We start from the raw sequence: 22904 nt of genomic DNA, 5'->3' as shown, positions 1-22904 counted from the left end.
AACGCAAGAAGATAGTAAGAATTTGCAGAACCACATGCTGAGAAACGATAACTCGTGCAAACTCTGGCAGTTGGCCCTGAACGTAAATAATAGTAACATATTGCGCATACATAGGAAAAGAAATCCTCTACTGTACAGCTACACTATTGATGACAAACAGCTGGAGACAGCGTCTATCGTAAAATATCTAGGTGTAGCCATCCAGAGCGACCTTAAGTAGAATGACCATATAAAACAGACAGTGGGAAAAGCAGACACAAGACTCAGATTCATCGGAAGAATCTTAAGGAAATGAAATGTAACTCATCCACGAAATAAGTGCCTTATAAGGCACTTGTTCGCCAGATTCTTGAGTACTGTTCATCTATCTGGGATCCCTATCAGGTACGGCTGATAGAGGAGATTGAGAAGATCCAACGAAGAGCGGCGCGTTTCGTCACGGGATTGTTTAGCTGGCGAGAGAGCGTTACGAAGATGCTAAACAAGCTCCACTGGCGGATGTTACAAAAGAGACGTTGTGCATCACGGAGATATTTACTACTGAAATTTCGGGACAGCGCTTTTCAGGAGGAGTCAGACAGCCTGTTACTTCTCCCCACATACTTCTCGCGTATTGACCACGAGGAGAAAATTCGAGAAATTGGAGCCAATACAGAGGCTTACAGGCAATCATTCTTCCCACGCACTATTTGCGAGTGGAACAGGGATGGAGGGATCAGATATGGTACCAAAGTACCATCCGCCACACACCATTAGGTGGCTTGCGGAGTATGATGTAGACTTGCAGCCTGTATCAAGGAAGAGGCATGCTGGGATGAACAGTTTGACATCTTCACTGTTCAAGAGTTCTTACTCAACCGATATAGTGCTTTTAAGACCGTCGTTAATATATATTATTTGCAGCAGTGTTTGCAACTTTAAAAAATACAATGAAAAATCTATGTGTATATAGTCTTTGGTTTCAAGTGTATAATAAGAAACACTCAGATCACAGTCATTTTGCCGGCCGAAGTGGCCGTGCGGTTAAAGGCGCCGCAGTATGGAACCGCAAGACCGCTACGGTCGCAGGTTCGAATCCTGCCTCGGGCATGGATGTTTGTGATGTCCTTAGGTTAGTTAGGTTTAACTAGTTCTCAGTTCTAGGGGACTTATGACCTCAGCAGTTCAGTCCCATAGTGCTCAGAGCCATTTGAACCATTTGAACAGTCATTTTATTGCATGGCGCAGTGAATAAGGTTATGACACACTAAGAGCAATAAGAATAGGACAATGGTATTAGTCGTTAATTTACATACAAGGTAACGAGTGTATGCTGCAATTTCTCAGCCGAAAGTATTTTTCAACTCTCTGAAGTCGACCATTAAGATGCTCTAAATGGAAAATGACTGAAGGACGTTTCAGTTTTCAGGCAATCTGCTAAGTCTAGCCACTCAAAATATTCTGGAATAGATGATACCAGAATACATTAAGATGGTGCTGCTAGAAGAGTATATAGATTTGACGTGACAGATGCATGTGCTGATGCATTTTACATATTCCAGTGACTTAGATCTAGAAATGTGTGCAATGTGATTCTTGAAATTTATAATAAACTTTTGGACGAGAGCTTTAATTTGAATGCCAGGGATTACTACCTATTTCCTGTAAACAAATACCTGCTATATGTAATGTTACACACGGTTTTCACATGCTGCAATCGGTGTTCAAAAATGGCTCTGAGCACTATGGGACGTAACTTCTAAGGTCATCAGTCCCCTAGAACTTAGAACTACTTAAACCTAACCAACCTAAGGACATCACACACACATCCATGCCCGAGGCAGGATTCGAACCTGCGACCGCAGTGGGTGCGGTTCCAGTATGTAGCGCCTAGAACCGCTCGGCCACCCTGGCCGGCGCAATCGGTGTTTCAGAATTACGACTTTATTTTTTAGTATGACTATTCCGATAAATATTATTAGTCAGACTGCGATTTTCAGGTTTAAGGTCCATGTCCTATTAAGCTGGCTATAAAGATTGAAAAAAAAGAAGTGAAAAAATAAATCTCTTTTAATATGCCGTCCTTTTCTCGTATAAAAGGTGCGAATCAGTTAGCTCAACCAGTTAATAATGGGTGCCACATTCCCTTTTCCTAATGCAAATACTATGCTGGGTGTGCTACACGAGCAGTACATCTTTGATCACTGTGAATGAAATGTAGATGATGCAGCGAGAGAGCTGTAACCTACCGCTATGAGAAAGCAAGCCAATGCGCCTGTCTTTACTCAGGCACATGAGGAGGAAGGGAGCGTTGGGGCGACTCTCCAAAGCTGGTCTGCCCCGCTTGCATTGGGCTCGCTACAGTAGCCGTAGGGCACGCAGAGTGGAGCTGCGTCCCCGCTCCCACTTCCTCATGGCTCTACCGGGTGAGTGCAGTGCCGGTGTATGCTTGTATGATATACGAAATAAAGTGGGTAGCTAACATACCCCAGTGTTATTTACTATAACATTATAGTGCTCAACTACTAGTAAAAAGAGTGTCTTTTAATGCTGTGTGAGATTAGTTTGTTAAACATTTTTACACATGATTGCAGGTTATGCTGTTTGACGAAAGTTGCTAGATCCCGTATTGTAGTGCAGGAACGTAATTTACTGTAGGCTAATATTAGTGTGTCACAGTAGCAAGAGCTTAATTTTTGTGTATTATGTCGTTAGTTGTCTTTACGTTCCATATTTACATCTGTGTTCTTTAAAAAACTGGTAAACAGAATTGCCCTGCGCTGGAAATTACCGACGTTTCATGGTGTTGTTAAAGTGAGGTACAAACTACGATTGCCAAGTCCCATTTCGGGATTCAGGGGACACTAAAAGGAGCAGTTGTGGTTGCTGGACTAATAAGAGCGCACTGAAGCAGTGGGTGAGGGGAGACCCCATGTTTGGATAATAAATTATAATGTATATAATGACATTTATCACTTTAACGTAAAAGCATCAGTATCAGTGTTCGGGCCGCTCAGGCCGTACGTGAGAGATGAGCATGCACTGGGGCATCAGTCCAAAATACTACAATGGAAATGTTTATAAAGCTGTTTTGTGAGTGAGAGCACAATCCGACAATTCATCCCGTCTACCAATCAGAATAATGTAAATTACTGTGTACCTATTCGCCAAAAATTTTATTAGCTGGGGGTGACGTTTCTTTGGGCCAATGTGAAACGAGGGGTGTAAAACCATTATTACTACGTGATTCTTCAGTCTCCCAAGCGTATGCGCTGATCGAATAGTTCACGGATGCACTGCCGTTGAATAGTATCTAAACGGGAAGAATATTTAGGAGAACAGGCACGTTGCTATCGTCATGTGCACACCTGACAATAGCGACATTTGTGATCGCCGAGACATTGTGCCTGTTGGACATCAAGAACCGGCAGTACACCTGTCAACTGTTCGATAATTATTGCTGCGTTGTAGCGGGTGACACATTTCCATTTGATGATCGTCGCATACCTGATAAACGAACTGCACTTTCTAAAAGAACACAAGCTTATTCCAATGGCGAGTTCGAAAACACCTGTTCTGGTCAGTTTCTTCAAAAACTGTTGTAGCGACTAAGATAACACAAGTACAACTGCTACAATATCGGAATTTGAATATACTGAATGTTTTTCCTTTCCTAATTATTATAACCTATGGATCACGTTCCTTAACTTTAGGTGAAATCAAAATAGTTATTTGAAACGAGATACGTTTGGCTAGTAACATGATTTCGTTTGCAACCCTATTTCTACATGCAGTTAACAACAGGAATTAAACGGTCTAATTACCTAAAACGCTTCCAGTCGAAAAAAACAGTCAGCAGCTCGTGGTCGTGCGGTAGCGTTCTCGCTTCCCGCGCCAGGGTTCCCGGGTTCGATTCCCGGTGGGGTCAGGGATTTTCTCTGCCTCGAGATGACTGGGTGTTGTGTGCTGTCCTTACGTTAGTTAGGTTTAAGTAGTTCTAAGTTCTAGGGGGCTGATGGCCATCGATGTTAAGTCCCATAGTGCTCAGAGCCATTTGAACCATTTTTTTTGAAAATAGCAGGTAGGCAGTTTGCTGTATAAACATATACGTCCTTAGTTGTAACGGTCCGATCACACTATACGGGAGTTCGTCTTGGTTTTGGCAGATTACCCAATCAATATCTTCTTAATTTCTCCGTTTTACATATTCCTATATTTCGCATGCACACGTCGTATTTACCAGGCGATGAGGAGAAACTGCATTCAAGACTTCAAGGAAACCAAGCAGAATGGCACAAACTTGTCTTCGCTGTCTAAACCTTGAGTGTTTTGTGGAATTGGAATCACTTTAGGCAAAGTAACGTTCTTGGATACAAGATTTGCAGTTATTTAAATAGTTTAGATATGTCCGCTGCAGGCATGTAACTAAATCAAATAATAATTACTCAAATTTCCCCATGAATTCCACTTTTCAAACAACCACTACTTTTGTGTTTATATCTGATGACGAACTATAGTTTCAAATATTGAAATTTATTCCTATAACTAAACTTCACTGCAATACGTATAGATGTATTACCTAAAGCGACATAAGGAAATTTCTGCCGAAAAGGGGATGGAGCCCAGGTTTTACACTCATCGCGTGTGGTTGCTTACTACTTTTTTTTCTTTGCATTTGTTCGGTATGAACGTCCCATGACACCGATTCAAGTTCGTTGTTGACGCAGTTTTTTTATTATACAGCGCAGCTAATCCTCTACCCTCTGACCGAATACGCTGATTTACCGTGCCGGCAGCTACTTAAGCTATCTGAGCACACGTCCCGAGCAGACCCAAACTTTCACATGTCACACACATATATATTTCTTCTCATAGATTAGTAATTCATCTACCCACTGTCGCACGTCTCGTGATTTCCGTGCAGGTTTTAGAATCAAGACAACGCGAAGACATAGGCTATCGTTGTCATTTTTGTCACAGGTCCGTCTTCAACTTGTATATATTTATATTTGAGATGAATTACACTTTCAAATACTGAAATTTATTGCTGAAATTCAAATTAACTGTACTAGGTGTTTATTTATACCTACCAAAGATAGAAGAGATTAATAAGGAATTAGTTAGGATAAAGAATAATCAAACAGAAGATATTGATGGCAAATGGGAACTTATAAAAGACACATTAAATAATGCATGTAAAAACATAATGGTGACCAAACACGACAACATGAAAAAGAAGTGGATGACAGAGAAGATATTACAATTGATGGAACAAAGAAGAATACTTAAAAATAGAGATGAAAGTGAGTATAAAAGATTACATGCAGAAATACGAAAAGAAACACGGCGAGCAAAAGAAGAATGGTACAAGGAACAATGCTCTGAAATTGAGAGTTATGAAACAAGACATGATAGTTTCAACTTACACAAAAAAGTTAAAGATTTAGCTGGACTTAATAAAAAGAAAAGTACAAGTTTATTGTTAGATAAAAATGACAAAATAATTCCTGATGTTAAAGGTAAACTGGACAGGTGGACAGAATATGTCAAAGAACTATTTGAAGACACAAGAAAAGATCAAAAATTTTATGATAACATGATTGGAGAACGAGGACCAAGCATATCGAAAGAAGAAATATTACATGTTATCAACAAATCGAAGACAGGAAAAGCCCCTGGAGCGGATAAGATACCAAATGACATCCTGAAACTCATAGGAATAGACCATATAGATATATTTGTACAATTGTTTAATGATATTTATAATTCGGGAATTATTCCTAGGGATTGGTTGACATCTACCTTTGTTACATTACCCAAAAAGGCTAATGCCAAAACTTGTAATGATCACCGTACAATAAGCTTAATGAGTCACACCTTAAAGATATTTCTAAAAGTTATACACCAACGAATATACAAAAATGTAGAAGAAGGTATAAGTGAAACACAATTCGGTTTTAGAAGTTCCCTCGGTACAAGAGAAGCATTGTTTGCTTTTAACATATTAGCGCAACGATGTATGGAGGTTAACCAGCCACTATATGTGTGCTTTCTGGATTATAATAAAGCATTTGACAAAGTTCGTCATGATTATCTCATAGAATTGTTAGAAAAGAAAACACTTGATAAGAAAGACATCCGCATTATATACAACCTCTACTACAATCAAACCGCAACCGTGAAGGTAGAAAATGAATTATCGAATGATATAGAAATAAAGAGGGGTGTGAGACAAGGTTGCGTTCTCTCACCCTTATTGTTTAATATGTATTCAGAAGACATAATCCAGGCAGCTCTATCAGATGAAATAGCTGGCATTAAAGTGAATGGGTTAAACATTAACAATGTTAGGTTTGCTGATGACACTGTACTACTAGCTGGAAACCTCAAAGATCTACAATTACTTCTTGACAAAGTCGCAGAAAAAAGTGAAGAATTTGGCTTGACTCTTAACGTAAGCAAGACTAAGTTCATGGTGATATCTAAAACACACCAACAAGAAATCTTACAAGCAATAGGGAAAGAGTCGATCAAGTACGTAAATTTAAATATCTCGGAACAATTGTAAATGAGGAGATTGAAAGCTCAGAAGAAATTAAAACGAGAATATGACAGGCCAGAAGTATCTTTAATAAGATGAAAAATGCATTCTGTTCGAGAGACATTTGTTTAAACACAAAAATGAGGTTGCTAAGATGCTATGTATTCTCAAAATTATTATACGGAATGGAAGCGTGGACATTGAAAAAGAAGGACATGAACAGTTTAGAAGCTTTTGAACTGTGGGCATATAGAAGAATACTTAGAATTAGTTGGGTGTCGAGGATTACTAATCAAGATGTCCTAAGAAGAATGGGAAAGGAAAAAGAATTAATTAAAACTATTAAAGTAAGGAAGCTACAATATTTAGGCCATGTTATTAGGGGAGTAAATTACAAAATATTGCGAATAATACTAGAAGGGAAAATTTGTGGGAAGAGAACGAGGGGTAGAAGACGGACATCCTGGATTGACAATCTAAAAAATTGGTACAACTGTTCAACGTCAGAACTCCTTAGATCGGCCAAATCAAGATCAGAAATTGCCATGATGACAGCCAACCTTCTTAGAGGAGACGGCACATGAAGAAGAAGAACCGAAGATATATGGAAGTGTGTGTCGGTCTGGGGAGTGTGCTCAAATAGTGTATGCGTTAAGGCAGGGGCGGGCAGGAATCCTGCACATGTGCGGTGCACTTGCACGTGTGCAGTTAAGAGGTGTTCCGCGTGCACACAGGGGCAAGCTGGCCACCCGCTTATCTCCCATCCCCACCATACCTTCTGTCCGCTCCTTCCTCTGTAACGCGTTTTGTTTCCTAGCTTGCTTTATTGAGTGAATGAATAAGGTTAGTAGGAGTGCTTGAAAGAAATCATGGCTTGAAAGAGTACCTATTACCTACGATACGTTTTATTTAATTATCACAGGTGGAGTTTACAATACGTTTAATATCTGGAACAAAATTTCTACATACAGACAAACAGTTATGTAACTTTTCATCACTGATGGTTGCTCTTAACCGAGACTTATTAATTCAGCAAATGGTTTTCCAGCTCTCGCTATATTAAGCGCAGTCTTATAACTTGCACATACCGCTGGGCTATTATTGTTGTCGTCCTGAAAACGTGAAAACAATGCTCCATAAAATGTTAAATCAGTTAGATGAGAGACATGGCGAGAGAAAGTCGCAGATCTCTCGTGACAACGGCAACTACGACAAATTCTAATGGCTCTGAGCACTATGGGACTTAACTGCTGTGGTCATCAGTCCCCTAGAACTTAGAACTACTTAAACCTAACTAACCTAAGGACATCACACACATCCATGCCCGAGGCAGGATTCGAACTTGCGATCATAGCGGTCGCGCGGTTCCAGACTGTAGTGCCTAGAACCGCTCGGCCACTCCGGCCGGCCAACTACGACAGATTCATCTAGTATCGTCAGATCGCTCTTCTTAGGCTCAGTCAATTCCCTATCCGCTCAGAATCCGACAATAAATTGTACTCGTCCTTGTGAAATTTATTATAATGGCCTTCAATACTAAACTTCCGTTGAGCAGCGAGAATACTGCCACATATTAAGCATTTCGAATTTTCACGTTTTTGCACAAAGAAAAAATGATTCTCCCATTACTTTTTAAAAGATAGCAAATCTCCACTTCTCCGTTTCTTGAAATACAACGTTCACTACATAGTGCTCGCTTCGCATCAACGTCCGCAGCTTAGCCTGGCACTACACTGCCGCAACCTGCCGGCTGTCGCCACAGCCCCGGTCGACGCCTGCACGCGAGCAGCACACGTGCAGCGCTGTGCGCTCATGAGCCGCGTGCGTTTGCCCGCCCCTGCGTTAAGGCGACCGCTCGCGATAATCAGGAAATCCGGGTCTGAGTGCCAGTCTGGCACAAATTTTCAAATTTCGCTTTAGATAGTACATCTGTATCTGTCACAGTCATGCCGGCCGCGGTGGTCTCGCGGTTCTAGGCGCGCAGTCCGGAACCGTGCGACTGCTACGGTCGCAGGTTCGAATCCTGCCTCGGGCATGGATGTGTGTGATGTCCTTAGGTTAGTTAGGTTTAAGTAGTTCTAAGTTCTAGGGGACTGATGACCACAGCAGTTGAGTCCCATAGTGCTCAGAGCCATTTGAACCATTTTGAATCTGTCACAGTGAAGTTTCATTTCAGCCGTGTTTCAATATTTGAAACCGTTGATCGTTATCAAATATAAGTATATGAAGGCGCAGATGGGCCTCTGACGAAAATGAGAATGATAGTGTACTACTTGTAGTCTTGATTCTAAAATCCACACGGGAATCTAGAGATGTGCACGTGTGAATAAATGAATTAACAATCTATGAGAACAACTAGATAGGTGTGTGACATATAGAAGTTTGGGTCAGTCTAGGGAGCGTACTCGGACAGCCTAAATAGTATAGCCGCCGCTCGCGACAACGACGAAATCCAGGTTCGAGCCTCTATACAACATAAATTATCAGTCTGCTTGTGGCAGGCGAACTGTGCTGACGTACACTGTTTACGTCCACAAAGCTGGAAGGCAAGTAAACATGTTGGGAAGGGTGACTGCTAGAACATGTTGGACGTAATACTGTTGTAATAATGACATACCAGTTCCATAAAAACACTGTGAAATTTATTTTTGACGACCACTATGAACGAGCAAGATCTTTAGAAGAGAGATGTTTTTGGAAAATGTGCTAAAATTGAACTTTCACGAAACGATCGGGTTTCACTTGCCGATAGTTTAGCTGCACTGTCTATGTGAAGATGATAAACACTGAATTCTAAAAAAGGGGTCATAGCTTCAATGGGAGGACGATTTAAATTCAACCATTGTGATGGGAATATGTGGGAGGTAACAGCAGAAATGACGGGATTAAGGGTCAGGTTCATAAGGATCTTTGAACTTCCCTTCGAAATGGCTCCAAAGCAAATAAATTCAGTTCTAAGCATGTTCGACACAGTCCTGAGTAACACGGCGGAAAAATGGACAAGTTTTCAATCCTTTCAGGTCCTAAACGGTGTTAGACAGGATGAAATTGACCTTCAGCGACATGTCCTCTTACATAGAAACGTCTGCGGATGTAGGACTATTGTAATGTAGGGAAGGGCAGCCCCAAACGTGTTCAGACTGTGAAAAGGAAGGACATGTACTATCTGAATGTGAGCGGAGGAGTGCGGCCCAGTTACCAGTAGGAGAAACAACTGGCTCCGCCCAGTCGTTGATATTACCAGCGACTGACGCTGCAGCAGTAGGGCGGAAGGGAATGGAACAATTACGAGCTGAGGAGGAGGATATCGGAATGGCGGCTACTGGGGAACTTGTCACACCAATGGACAGGAACAAGACGGAGGCGACAGAATCACCCCCTGAATCAACTAAAACATGGCGACATTGATGGAGTAGAACAATTAAGAGAGGTCACAGCCGAACAAGTCGGATGACAGGGGGTGGATGACCCGATGGCGCTGGAGCCGAAAACACTCTTAGATAACGACGCAGGCAGTTTGCGGCATCACCACGGAAAAAAAAAAAAACTTATAGCACCACCAAACGCGAAACGAAAGGCGAGGGAAATTCGCGATACAGCGCAGAGTATCATCCGCAATCTGAGAGAAACATCAGACGGCCACCAAGACGGAATCCACCAGATAGCCTATCCGGCGGCTATCCTTGAGTGGTCCGTGAAAGGGAATCCAATCACCAAAAAGACACAAGTGGAAGGCACACAGCAAACGACACTGAATAGGCTACCCATATAGCGGTGCAACGGGGAGTCGGCGTCGAGCAGCCTTAGGAAGACAAGCAGCTGGGCAGATGAAGTGGAATGTAATCTGTCGGGTGAAGCTACATCTACATCTACATCCATACTCCGCAAGCCACCTGACGGTGTGTGGCGGAGGGTACCTTGAGTACCTCTATCGGTTCTCCCTTCTATTCCAATCTCGTATTGTTCGTGGAAGGAAGGATTGCCGGTCTGCTTCTGTGTGGGCTCTAATCTCTCTGATTTTATCCTCATGGTCTCTTCGCGAGATATACGTAGGAGGAAGCAATATACTGCTTGACTCTTCGGTGAAGGTATGTTCTCGAAACTTTAACAAAAGCCTGTACCGAGCTATTGAGCGTCTCTCCTGCAGAGTCTTCCACTGGAGTTTATCTATCATCTCCGTAACGCTTTCGCGATTACTAAATGATCCTGTAACGAAGCGCGCTGCTCTCCGTTGGATCTTATCTATCTCTTCTATCAACCCTATCTGGTACGGATCCCACACTGCTGAGCAGTATTCAAGCAGTGGGCGAACAAGTGTACTGTAACCTACTTCCTTTGTTTTCGGATTGCATTTCCTTATGATTCTTCCAATGAATGTCAGTCTTGCGTCTGCTTTACCGACAATCAACTTTATATGATCATTCCATTTTAAATCACTCCTAATGCGTACTCCCAGACAATTTATGGAATTAACTGCTTCCAGTTGCTGACCTGCTATTTTGTAGCTAAATGACAAGGGATCTATCTTTCTATGTATTCGCAGCACATTACACTTGACTACATTGAGATTCAGTTGCCATTCCCTGCACCATGCGTCAATTCGCTGCAGATCCTCCTGCATTTCAGTACAATTTTCCATTGTTACAACCTCTCGATATACCACAGCATCATCCGCAAAAAGCCTCAGTGAACTTCCGATGTCATCCACAAGGTCATTTATGTATATTGTGAATAGCAACGGTCCTACGACACTCCCCTGCGGCACACCTGAACTCACTCTTACTTCGAAAGACTTCTCTCCATTGAGAATGACATGCTGCGTTCTGTTATCTAGGAACTCTTCAATCCAATCACACCACTGGTCTGATAGTCCATATGCGATTACATTGTTCATTAAACGACTGTGGGGAACTATATCGAACGCCTTGCGGAAGTCAAGAATCACGGCATCTACCTGGGTACCCGTGTCAATGGCCCTCTGAGTCTCGTGGACGAATAGCGCGAGCTGGGTTTCACACGACCGTCTTTTTCGAAAGCCATGCTCATCCCTACAGACTAGATTTCTAGTCTCCAGAAAAGCCATTATACTCGAACACGAATGAAGAAACGACAGTAGGCGTGAGGACACGGGAAGTGCATTGAGTCAAGGGTCACAAGGGTGGGGCAGTGATCCATACATGTGGGAGAAACCAAAATATGGCCACAGGTAATGGTAGAAACACACTGTCTCCCCTTACAGAATGAATCCCGCACAAGCATACAAAACAGGGACGGTCAGCGTAAACACTATAAGCAGCTGCTTGAATCCCCAGACTTCACGTGACATGCTGCATGCAGCCGAGATATTGTTCTGGTGCCAAAGGTGACGGACATAAATCTCTAAAAGATTAGTGGATATGCAGCCTTCATTCGCCCAGGGACTGTATTAGACCTTTGGACAGCAGCACTTAGAAAAGAAGGAGTATCTGGCAACAGCCCGATGTATCCTACTCACCATACAGTTCACACATCAACGGCTACGCACCTTTGAGCTCTGGCTCTGGACATCAACGGGGAAAAATTTTTAGAGAAGAAAATCTCATTATTTGCTGGCTATTACATCCACATTATTTTCGGGAGTGACGTCAACTGCGCCCTGTTACAGAAAGACCAAAGGTCGCTTTTTAAGAGTTACCAGGAACTAGCAACTGTAATAGGGGATCTGCGTTTAATTGATACTTGGGAACAGTTAAATGGCAATCAGCAAGGAGTCATATGTGTCACGAATCACTCAGCAAGCAGACATGACCGCATTTACGTGAGGCCAGCCTTAAGGCGTAAAATTTTGCAGACAAGGTTGTGACCAAAATTTTTTTCGCACCACGTGGCGTACAATTATACAATCAGTGACCAAAGACAAGCGATGTAACGTGGTAGGGGACACAGGAAGTAGAACGTCTCGCATTTGGTCAAGGCGGGATACCATAAAATATTTGACATGGCATGGGCATCTCAGTATGCCTCGGTGCTACGGTGGTGGTTACATTGAGCAAAATCGGCGATCAGAATGGCTCCATGAGATATTCCCGTGAGAGGATGTAATGGTACAACCACACGAATGACCTCTTTTTTGAAGTCCTCGGTGTTTTTTTCCGACAGAACTCGTCCGCTTTCGACAAACACCAATAAAATTAACGGGTGAAGACCACGATTATGGAGTTAACACGTAAAATAGTCTGAGGGGTGCAGAATTAGAGTTCGGTTTCGTGACGGTACCCAAAGCGAACAACCTTCCATATATCAGGTGATAAACGAGCGAAATGACAGCCGCAGTAAGCTCATCACTAAACTATGAATGGTGAACGCACTACTGCTGCAAGAGCGAAAGATTAAAGCCGAGCTGAAGAGATATTATGTGGCGCTTTACGCCGCCAAGGCTCTTGACCATGCGGCAATGGAAAACTACTGTCATGAATAACCCGCAGGATTGACCGGACGATTCCGGGAGGCTTCATTAGAGATGTAAAGGCGGTCTTGCCTGAGGCTATTGAGAGTGCATGGTGCAGCTGTCTGGGAATTGTGACTCATGTCGGCACCGACGACGCCTGTCGCATGGGTTCCGAGACCATCCTCAGTTCGTACAGGCGGCTGGCGGAGGTGATGAAAACTGTTGGCCTCGCGCGAGGGGCGTAAGCAAGGCTCGCAATTTGCAGCATTATTCCCAGAGTTGATCGGGGTGCTTTGGTTTGCAGCCGGGTGGAGTGTCTTAATCAAAGGCTTCGTCGACTCTGTGACCGTCTTGGCTGAGGATTTCTAGGCCTACGTTATCGTTTGGGTGAACACTCGCTAGTCGATATGCCGCAAGGGAAGCCTAACGGGGAACAGAATAAAGACACTTTGACTGTCATAATTTTATCAGTAAACTGTCGAATTATATGTAGTTAAGTTCCCAAATTTACTGCCTGCCAGAAAAGCTCTCGCACTAAAATTATTCTTGGGACCGACAACCGGTTGAAACCCAAAGTGGAAAGCTCTGAGCTAATATTTAGTCGTGGAACGTATATCGGAAAGATATATTAGGAACTTTAGTAGAGGGAATGTTCAATATAGCTGACAAAAATTTTGCCTCTATCGAGACTGAAACTAACTGTGACAGTGAAGTTATCTAGTCCCGTATAACCGCTGTAGGTGCAACCAAGTTCATTGTAGGATGTTTTATTGGCCAACCGATTCCGCTGTGATAGTTCTAGAATCATTCAAAGGAAGTCTACGCTCAGTAGCGCGTAAATACCCATGTCATGCAATACTAGTTGGAGGCGCCTTCAACCAATCGAATATAGACTGGGATGTCTACGGATTCATTGCAGGAGGGTACAGACAGACAGTCTTGAAAAATGCTTTTGAACGCATTTTCTGAAAACTGACGTGAGCAGCTAGCTCGGCAGTCCACACGTAATGGAAATATGTTGCATCTTGTACCTACAAATAGGTTAGATCTTATGGACGACGGCTATACGGAAATTGGGATTAACGATCATGTTGTCAGTATATCAACTATGGTCACAAAAGTCAATAAATAAGTCAAGAAGGGTAGGGGAGTGTTTCTGGTAGATGGAGAAGATAAGAGTTATTAGCATCGAACTTAGACAGTGAATTGGCATCACTTAGTTACAGTAACACAGATGTAGAGGAATTATGGGCGAAGTTTAAGCAGATTGTAAATCGTGGTCTGGAGAGTTACAAGCCTAGGAACTGGATAAGCGTTAGAAAAGACCCACCAGGTTTAATAACGAATTTAGGAGGACGCTGAGGAACCAGAAGCTGTTGTACTCTAAGTTCTAAAGGGATCGCACAAATTACGACAAGCGAAGATTAGTAGAGATTCGGGTATCTGTGAAAAGATCTACCACCGTCACACCTTATCAAAAGATCTGGCAGAGAAACTGAGAATATTCTGGTCTTATAATCGCTAAGCGTATCTAAGGCTTCCACTCAGTCCCTCGTTGACCAGTCAGGTGTGGAAGTTGAAGATAGTAAAACGAAAGTCGAAGTTTTAAATTTCACATTCACGCAGGAGAAACGTACAAACGTACCGTCATTTGACCATCCGATAGACTGCCGTATGGACGACGTAGTAATAAACATCCCTGGCGTAGAGAAACAACTGAAAGCAAATAAATCACTTGGTCCGGATGCAACCTCAGTTCAAGTTTACAAAGAGTACTCTACGGCATTGGCCCCCTAGCTAGCTGAATCTATCGAGAATCTCTCACACAGCGCAAAGTTGCAAGCGATTGCAAAACTCCATTATATGAGAAGGGAAAAAGAACGGACCCGCAGTATTACAGACCAATATATCTAACTTCGGTTTGCTGCAGAATCCTTGGCATATTCCCGGTTCGAATATAATGAACTTTCTTGATACTGACAAGCCTATGTCCACGAATCAGCATGGTTTTTGGAAGCATTTCTCGTGCGATCCTTAGCTTGGCAGATTCCATATTTCTAGATTTCCGGAAAGCATTTGACACGGTGCCCCATTGCAGGCTGGTAACGAAGGTACTGGCATATGGAATAAGTTAACGGATATGAGTGGCTCGAAGACTTCTTAAGTAATAGAACACAGTATGTTGTCCTCGATGTTCATCAGAAACAAGGGAGTGCCCCATGGAAGTGTGATAGGACTGCTGTTGTTCTCTTTATACATCAATTGTTTGGTGGACAGGATGGGCAGAATCTGCTGCTGTTTGCTGATGGTTCTGTGGTGTACGGTAAGTGTCGAGATTGAGTACTGTAGGAAAATACAAGACGATGTAGACAACATTTCCAGTTGGTGTGATGAATGGTAGCTAGCTCTAAATGTGGAGAAATGTAAGTTAATGTAGATGAGTAGGAAGAACAAACCTGTGTTGTTCGTATACAGTATTACTAGTGTCCTTCTTGACACAGTTAAGTCGTTTAAATACGTGAGTGTAACGCTGCAAAGCGGTATGAAATAGAACGAGTACGTGAGAACTGCGGTAGGCATCGCGAATGGTCGACTTCGGTATACTGGGAGAATTTTCAGGAAAGAGTGGTTCACTTGTAAAGGAGACCGCATATAGCACGCTGGTGCGACCTGTTCTTGAGTACTGCTTGAGTGTTTGGGATCTGCATCAAGTAGGACTGAAGGAAGATATCAAAGCAATTTGGAGGCGAGCTGCTACATTTGTTACTAGTAGGTTCGAACAACACGAAGTGCTACGGAGATGCTTCGGGAATCGAAATGGGAAACCCTGGAGGGAAGGCGACGTTTCGAGAAACACTCATGAGAAAATTTTGAAAACCGGTATCTGAAGCTGACTGCTAGACGTTTCCACTGCCGCCAATATACATTGCGCGTAAAGACCACGAGGGTAAAATACGAGAAATTAGGGCTGATATTAAGACATATTGGAGGTCGTTTTTCCCTCGCTATATCTGCGACTGGAACAGGAGAGGAAATGACTCGTAGTGGTACAGGGTAACCTCTGCCAGGCACAGTATGATGGCTTAGGGAATGTGTATGTAATTGTAGATGTAGGTGTAGAGGCGAGAGTTCTCTAGTTGAATTTACGGAAGAGGAAGTGGACGACGCGCTGATGAAAAGCCCAGCGAACAAGTCACCACAACCAGATATTATACCGTTGGAATTCTACCATAAATTTAAACACCAGTTATCGAAACCAATGTGCTTATGCCGAGAACTGATGGATCCATTTTTGCTAAGGCATGATTATGCCTGTTTCTAAACCGCAATGGCGAAACTGACACAACATTATCTTGCATTAACCCTCTTCGTGATTACAAAGTATTTGGTAATATTATAGCTGGGAGAGTAAAACAGGTAATGAATCCAGTCACATTCCCGTAACAAACCAATGTCGGTGAAGACGGCCACAATCACATACCTGTCTGACTGTCGTGAAATAATCGCAATTGAGGCCGCCTGTCGCATCCCGTGAGCCATGATTGCGCTCGATTTTGGCAGAACCTTTGACAGGGTTAACTACGACTCTTTACTGAGGACCATGCAGGTAATGAATTTCACACGACGTTTCGTGACAATAATCACCCCTTTTCTGCGAAAACTCGAATCCACAAACCTGATAAATGGTTGATCGATGGGGCGGATAACAATCAATAGCTCAGTGAGACAAGCTGCACAATGTCAATGGCGCTATTTTCTGTAGCCACCGAGCCACTGGTAACTCGGAGTCATGACACGGGGTCATTAGCTCGTCTGCCGCGCCAGCGCGGATAACATGTCCTTTCTAGTCAAAATAGCCACTGAGAAACGGCGATGGGCATAGCAGAGCACTATAGGAAGGCGGCGGGAGCTAAGGTGAATGTGATGAAGCCGGTGTCCTTAATATCGACCGCGGACTGGGGACTCCCATACTAGGACAGATATGCGAGATCACGGTCATGTCGTGTGTGAGAGAGGAAAATTCACTGGCGACATTCGACACACGGTTGCAGTCACTTATAAAGATTTGCTTAGTAACGTATGTGCCTGTCTGTGTATGTCGGTATACCCTCCGACCGCTGCTTTCACTAACAAGGATGGCCTTGGTGGAAGTTTATCTCATATCTAAAGTCAATTATACGGCACGAGTGCTCCCACTATCCTCCTCGATAGCAAACAGATTAATAGCAGCCTTCGGCCACATTATCGACCGCAGCTACATTTTCAAGATCAAATATACTACGATAACTCTTCCAACTGTATTTTGCGGACTTAACTTCTCCGACGTATATTCGAAGATTTGGTCTCTGTATGTAAGTTCCACATCCAAAATGTGAAAGGTTTCGCAGAATAGAATCGTTACCATTTTATTGATCGAAATAATGCCGGAAAACCTTGAAGCTCCAGAGGAAGTTCATCACATATGAATGACCTCCAACATCCTAAACATCTTAATTCAGTATAGCTATAGCAGCCTGGATATGCCAGAGACGGAACTAGCCACAGTCCGGACAGTGTACTAATACTAATCATAGCGCACGCTAAGAACGATATACAAGATAAATACCTGGAGGTCGAGAGGAACATCGTATGGGAAATTGTCCATCACAAAAATATGCAAAAGAGTGCGAGGGCCTTGTGGTATTATGTGGTCAGTAGGAAACTCCCCCGAATTCCATATTGCATGTGATATATATGGCAAACTGTCACCTCTGTTCAACATTTCGTGTGCAAGATACTGATGAACTCCAATTAGTATGTGGAACGTCGCACGAAATATGGAGAGCGGTTAGAGACCTCTTGGCATTTCTTCTACGTCTGTCACCAGACACTATCACCCTTAATAGTCCGTTATTTCCGGAACATGATGTTTACTCTTATGTACAGAGAAACTCCGTCACTTTGCTGGAAGGGCAGGCAGTATGTTACATTCTCTGCAATACGTAACGTAATACTGGGGAATTTTTGGCATATGTGAAAACCCAGCACTATCGACTTCAGTTACATCCATGTAACAGGAATATGCTCGCAAGTTTTCTCATTAAAGAAATTATGGATCTCCCAGCGAACTGGAAAGAGCAAAGTTACGGAAGTCGACTGAGGAAAGGATAGGGAGGAGAACGACGGAGTAAAACGACGGAATTACACCAGAGTATAAAGACAAGGCAGCCTGTCGACATGAACTTTACAGCTACGCCAGCCGCCGGGGGAAATTATGATCAGACACCAGAAAAAGATCAAACGGCGAAAAGACAGATGGCGAGTCGGATAGTTTTGTGCAGGGACGTGGCAGTAATGCGGTGACGGCTAAGCCCTATGTCTCTTGTAGATTACATGACGTTATGCATTTTCATCTATTACAGGCCACTTTTTGACGTTACCCCCCGGGGAAAAAGAACCTAAGCCATAGAAGCCAGCCAATAACAAGGTAATTAAGAAGACCGCTCGGGATAAGGGGTGTAAGGGGGAGTGGTAAGGCGACCGCTCGCGATAAATTCGTCGTCAAAAATAAATATATATAAGGCGAAGATGGGGCTGTGACGTAAAAAAACGACTGCCTGTGATGCCTCACTGTCTTGTTTCTATAATGAAACCTGCACAGGAATCAGGAGATGTGGTAGTGTGAATAAATGAATTAATAATCTATAGGAAGAAATGGACGGATGTGTGACATATGCAAATTGTGCTCAGACCATGAAGCATGCACGGATAGCCTAAGTTGTAAGGTCACCTCGAAAGATGAGCGGCAAATCTGGGTTCGGTTCCTGGTCCAGCACAAATTTGTATATGTCGCTTTATGTAGTATATCTGTACCTGTTCCAATTAAGTTGGACCTCAGAAATAAATTTCCTTACTTTTGCGTTATTCACCCTTTACAAAATTAATAATAACTAAGTCTGATGTACTTAAACCAAATAACTGACATCTTGCTATCACAAACTACCCATGCTGTTAACGAATGATCTGAGGCGTTAGAGTTACTGATGATTTTGAGACAAATTTAACACTGATAGGTAGCCTATCACATGAGAACTTTAGTACATATCACAAACAACCTACAAATGGCACATTGATGGAATCTGCCATTTCAGGCTACACCAGTTGGGAAGCACCATCTGTAGGCTGCGTGTGTTGTGTGCGATTCTTGCCGTCTAGTCAAACGATAAAAGGCGTTTTGTTATGGCACAGAATAGTAAGGGGTTGAAAATTAGGAAATTTTATTAAAGCTCATTCCCCTTGCTAGAGCACTTTCCGCCGCCGGCCACTGCATCGAGGAGTGCTGACAACACCAGACTTCAGCGCAGAAACTGGCAGAAGGGCCTCGCGGGCTCTACATTCCTGTTCAACACTTTTCACCCACTTGACCTCCACATTTTCCTTAGCCAGCTGCGCTTATAAGTCACACAATGAGTTTCCTTATCAGCTGGCATTCTGCATACACGATGCTTCCCTTTCCGATGCTAAAAATTCTTATTTCTCAAAAAACCTTCTACCTACAAGAACTTCAAAGCAACGCAGAATTTTACCATATCTACCCTCAAAAGTTGCAAAAGTGTTATGTCTGTGAATAGAGCTCTGTTTTCACTATTGTGTGTTATCAGTTGTCATCTTTGTTTGAGTGAATTTGAGGTCACTCTGGAAACTACAACAGTTCACATAGACTGGCGTGGGGCACGATTCCCTGGAGCAAAGCGACCTTTCCCAGTCGTTAGACCCTCCTCTTGTAGATACACACTATATACAGAGGTGACAAAAGCCATGTAATATCTTCTAATATTGTCTTTTTGCCGGCGTAGTGCAGCAACTCGACGTGGCATGGACTCAACAAGTCACTGGAAGTTCCTTCGAGAAATATTTAGCCTTGCTCCCTCTATAGCCGTCCGTAATTGCGGAAGTATTGCCTGCCAGTGCAGGATTTTGTGCACGAACTGCCCTCTCGATTATATCTCATATTCGTTCGATGGAATTCATTTCGGGTGATCACTTGCTCAAATTGTCCAGAATGTTCTTCAAATCAATCACGAACAATTCTGGCCTAGTGACATGGCACATAGGCATCCATAAAAGTTGCGTCGGTGTTTGGGGACATGGGGGCCATGAATGGCAGGAAATTGTCTCCAAGTAGCCGAACAAAACCATTTACAGTCAGTGACCGATTCAGTTGGAACAGAGAATCCAGTCCATTCCATGTACGGTAAACGCAGCCCATTAACTCCAGATTTCGCTTTGCTGCCCTAAGGAATACGTTTGTCGTATGTCCCACATTGATTTCTATGTTTATTTCACGCAGTGTTGCTTGTCTGGTTGCACTGACCGAAATACGTAAATGCAGCTGCCTTCGGTCGTTAAGTGAAGGCCATCGACCACATCGTTGTCCGTGATCAGAGGTAATGCCTGGAATTAGGTACTCTCGTAACATCTTGAATTCCCTAACGAATTTCGACATTTAATGTTCCATGCCCCTAGTTCCAACTACTGTTCAGCGTTCAAAGTGTGTTAATTCCCGTCGTGCGACCATAATGGTATCGGAAACTTTTTCACATATATCACTAAAGTACAAATGAAAGCTCTGCCAGTTCACTGCCCTTTTATACCTCGTGTACGCGAAACTCCCGCCATTTGCGTATGTGCTATTCCTAGACTTTTGTCACCTCTGTATTACGCTGTGAACAAAAATGGGATGTAGGTCTGGCATGATCAGTGGATGCCAAATAATAAATGTTGATTTCAATAAAGAATTTTTTCGCCTCCACAAAAGTCATTTCGTATGCGTCCAAGATATTTTCCACAATCTTACAACAATTGACGTTATTGAGATAGGTGTGTAATTCCTTGCGTATGTCCTGCGACATTCAGTAAAGACTGGAGCAACTTATATATTTTCAACCGCGTCGGACACACCGAGTCTTTGATCTTCAGTAAACTGTTTGTAGATGGTTCCGAGTTGTTTCACATAATCCGTGAGGACTGTAACGAGAACAAGGTCCAGCGTCCTTACTTGATACTGAGCTACTTAAACTAATTTTCAGTTTCGAACTCTCTCACTTATACTTCATTCTTCTTTCGTTTGACATCAAGGAAAAGGCTACGTTTTCATTTCTCTGAAGCTCACTCTGTTTTCGTTTGAACTCCCTAACACTTTTATTGAAGCATGGCGTGTTATTCCCCTTCATCACTATTATTTTTGACTGAAATTCATAGGTCGCACACGAATTGTGGTCTATATATCATTCTTATCGTCTTCACCAGATCTAAGTATTTGCTGTTGTGCTCTCAAATAATTTAATAACAATTTTCTGGTTTTCTTCGTTAAACAGAAATATCTTCCCACTTTCATTAACCTTTCATTCAATACTAGTGATCAGTAATCTTATAATAAATATTTACACAATGAATGTGTCTACGCAGTGTCTGCATATCACATTACATGTCCTCATTACATGCATACCTGAAAGGCACTGTAATGTACAATACGCTGAGGAGGCAAAACATTATGCCCACTGCCCATATCGACTTTGGATACCACCTGGTTTCGCTGGGGGCACGTGACGCGGTAACACAAGTATTTTCGAGGAGCAGACACGGACGGGGGATCACTCTAGCGAAGATATCGGCTGCAAATGGGAAAATCCACTGAGATAAGCGACTTTGAATATGGACAGAATAATATTAAGCAGAGCCTGTGAACGAGTAACTCGAAACGGCGAAGCTGGTCGAATGCACACGTGCTACTGTCGTAATTATCTACGGTAAGAGGTAAGGAATTGATAGGCGCTAAGTGGTTGGACGTCCACACCTCTTCACAGAACGTGGGTTTAGGAGGCTTGTCTGCTCTTTGAAGTAGGATATATGGTGATCTGTTGCATCTCTACCGAAAGACCACAGTGCTGGTGCACGCACAAGAGTTTCGGAGCACACCAGCTATTATGTCTCCATGCTAGTCGTCAAATATGTGGTGTCTATAAATATTGCATGCTCGGTTCGAAAATAATCAAGCTTCTTCAAATGTTCAAATGTGTGTGAAATCTTATGGGACTTAACTGCCAAGGTCATCAGCCCCTAAGCTTACACACTACTTAACCTAAATTATCCTAAGGAAAAACACACACACCCATGCCCGAGGGAGGACTCGAACCTCTGCCGGGACCAGCCGCACAGTCCATGACTGCAGCGCCCTAGACCGCTCGGCTAATTCCGCGTGGCAAAGCTTCTTCAATATAATCAATTGTAAATCTGGATTTCATAGAGTACAGGTGAAGTGATTAAAGTTGACGCTTCTATCTAAGTCGCTAGTTGAAACTGCTATTCAACTGGACTGTCAGCAGTCGGTCGCTGCGCTTATGTCGTCTTCACATAGAGGAAGCTGCTGTTGCGTTGTTGTCCTGGAGAGGGGTCGGTCAGCGTGCGATTGGCTGCCGTCTTCCCACAGCCATCTCTTCTCTGTCGTTCCCAACTGACGTGCCGGCGCTTGACTTTGCGCCGTAACCCCGTTCGTCGTACACTGATGAAATGGAGCTCAGCAGCAGACCACACCTACGTGTTAACATGTTGACTTAACGACATTGTCAATTACGATAGTAGTGGGCACAGGACCATCAGGATTTGAGCATCGATCAGTGGAAACCCGTGTGCACTTCGGGTAAAGACATTTTTGCTACACTAAGCCGAGAGACGTCTCCACAAACCCGGTCATTTAGATGAACGGCGGCTCGAAAAGATCACTGCGCTACGGACACAGGCTGGTGGGAGCAGTATTATGCTATGGGGGGCATTCTCTTGCCCTTGCATGGGACCTGTGGTAGTAAACGGAGACACGCTGACAGCTGGGAACAACCTTCATCCTTGATGCTTGATGTCTTCCCCGATGGCGATGTCATCTTGCAGCAGTATGGCTGTTCGTGTCTCGGAGCACGAACC

Source organism: Schistocerca nitens, chromosome 3 (genome assembly GCF_023898315.1).
Source record: "Schistocerca nitens isolate TAMUIC-IGC-003100 chromosome 3, iqSchNite1.1, whole genome shotgun sequence".
Classification (NCBI taxonomy): domain Eukaryota; kingdom Metazoa; phylum Arthropoda; class Insecta; order Orthoptera; family Acrididae; genus Schistocerca; species Schistocerca nitens.
The sequence above is the reverse complement of the archived record's forward strand: the minus strand, read 5'-3'. Positions refer to the sequence as shown.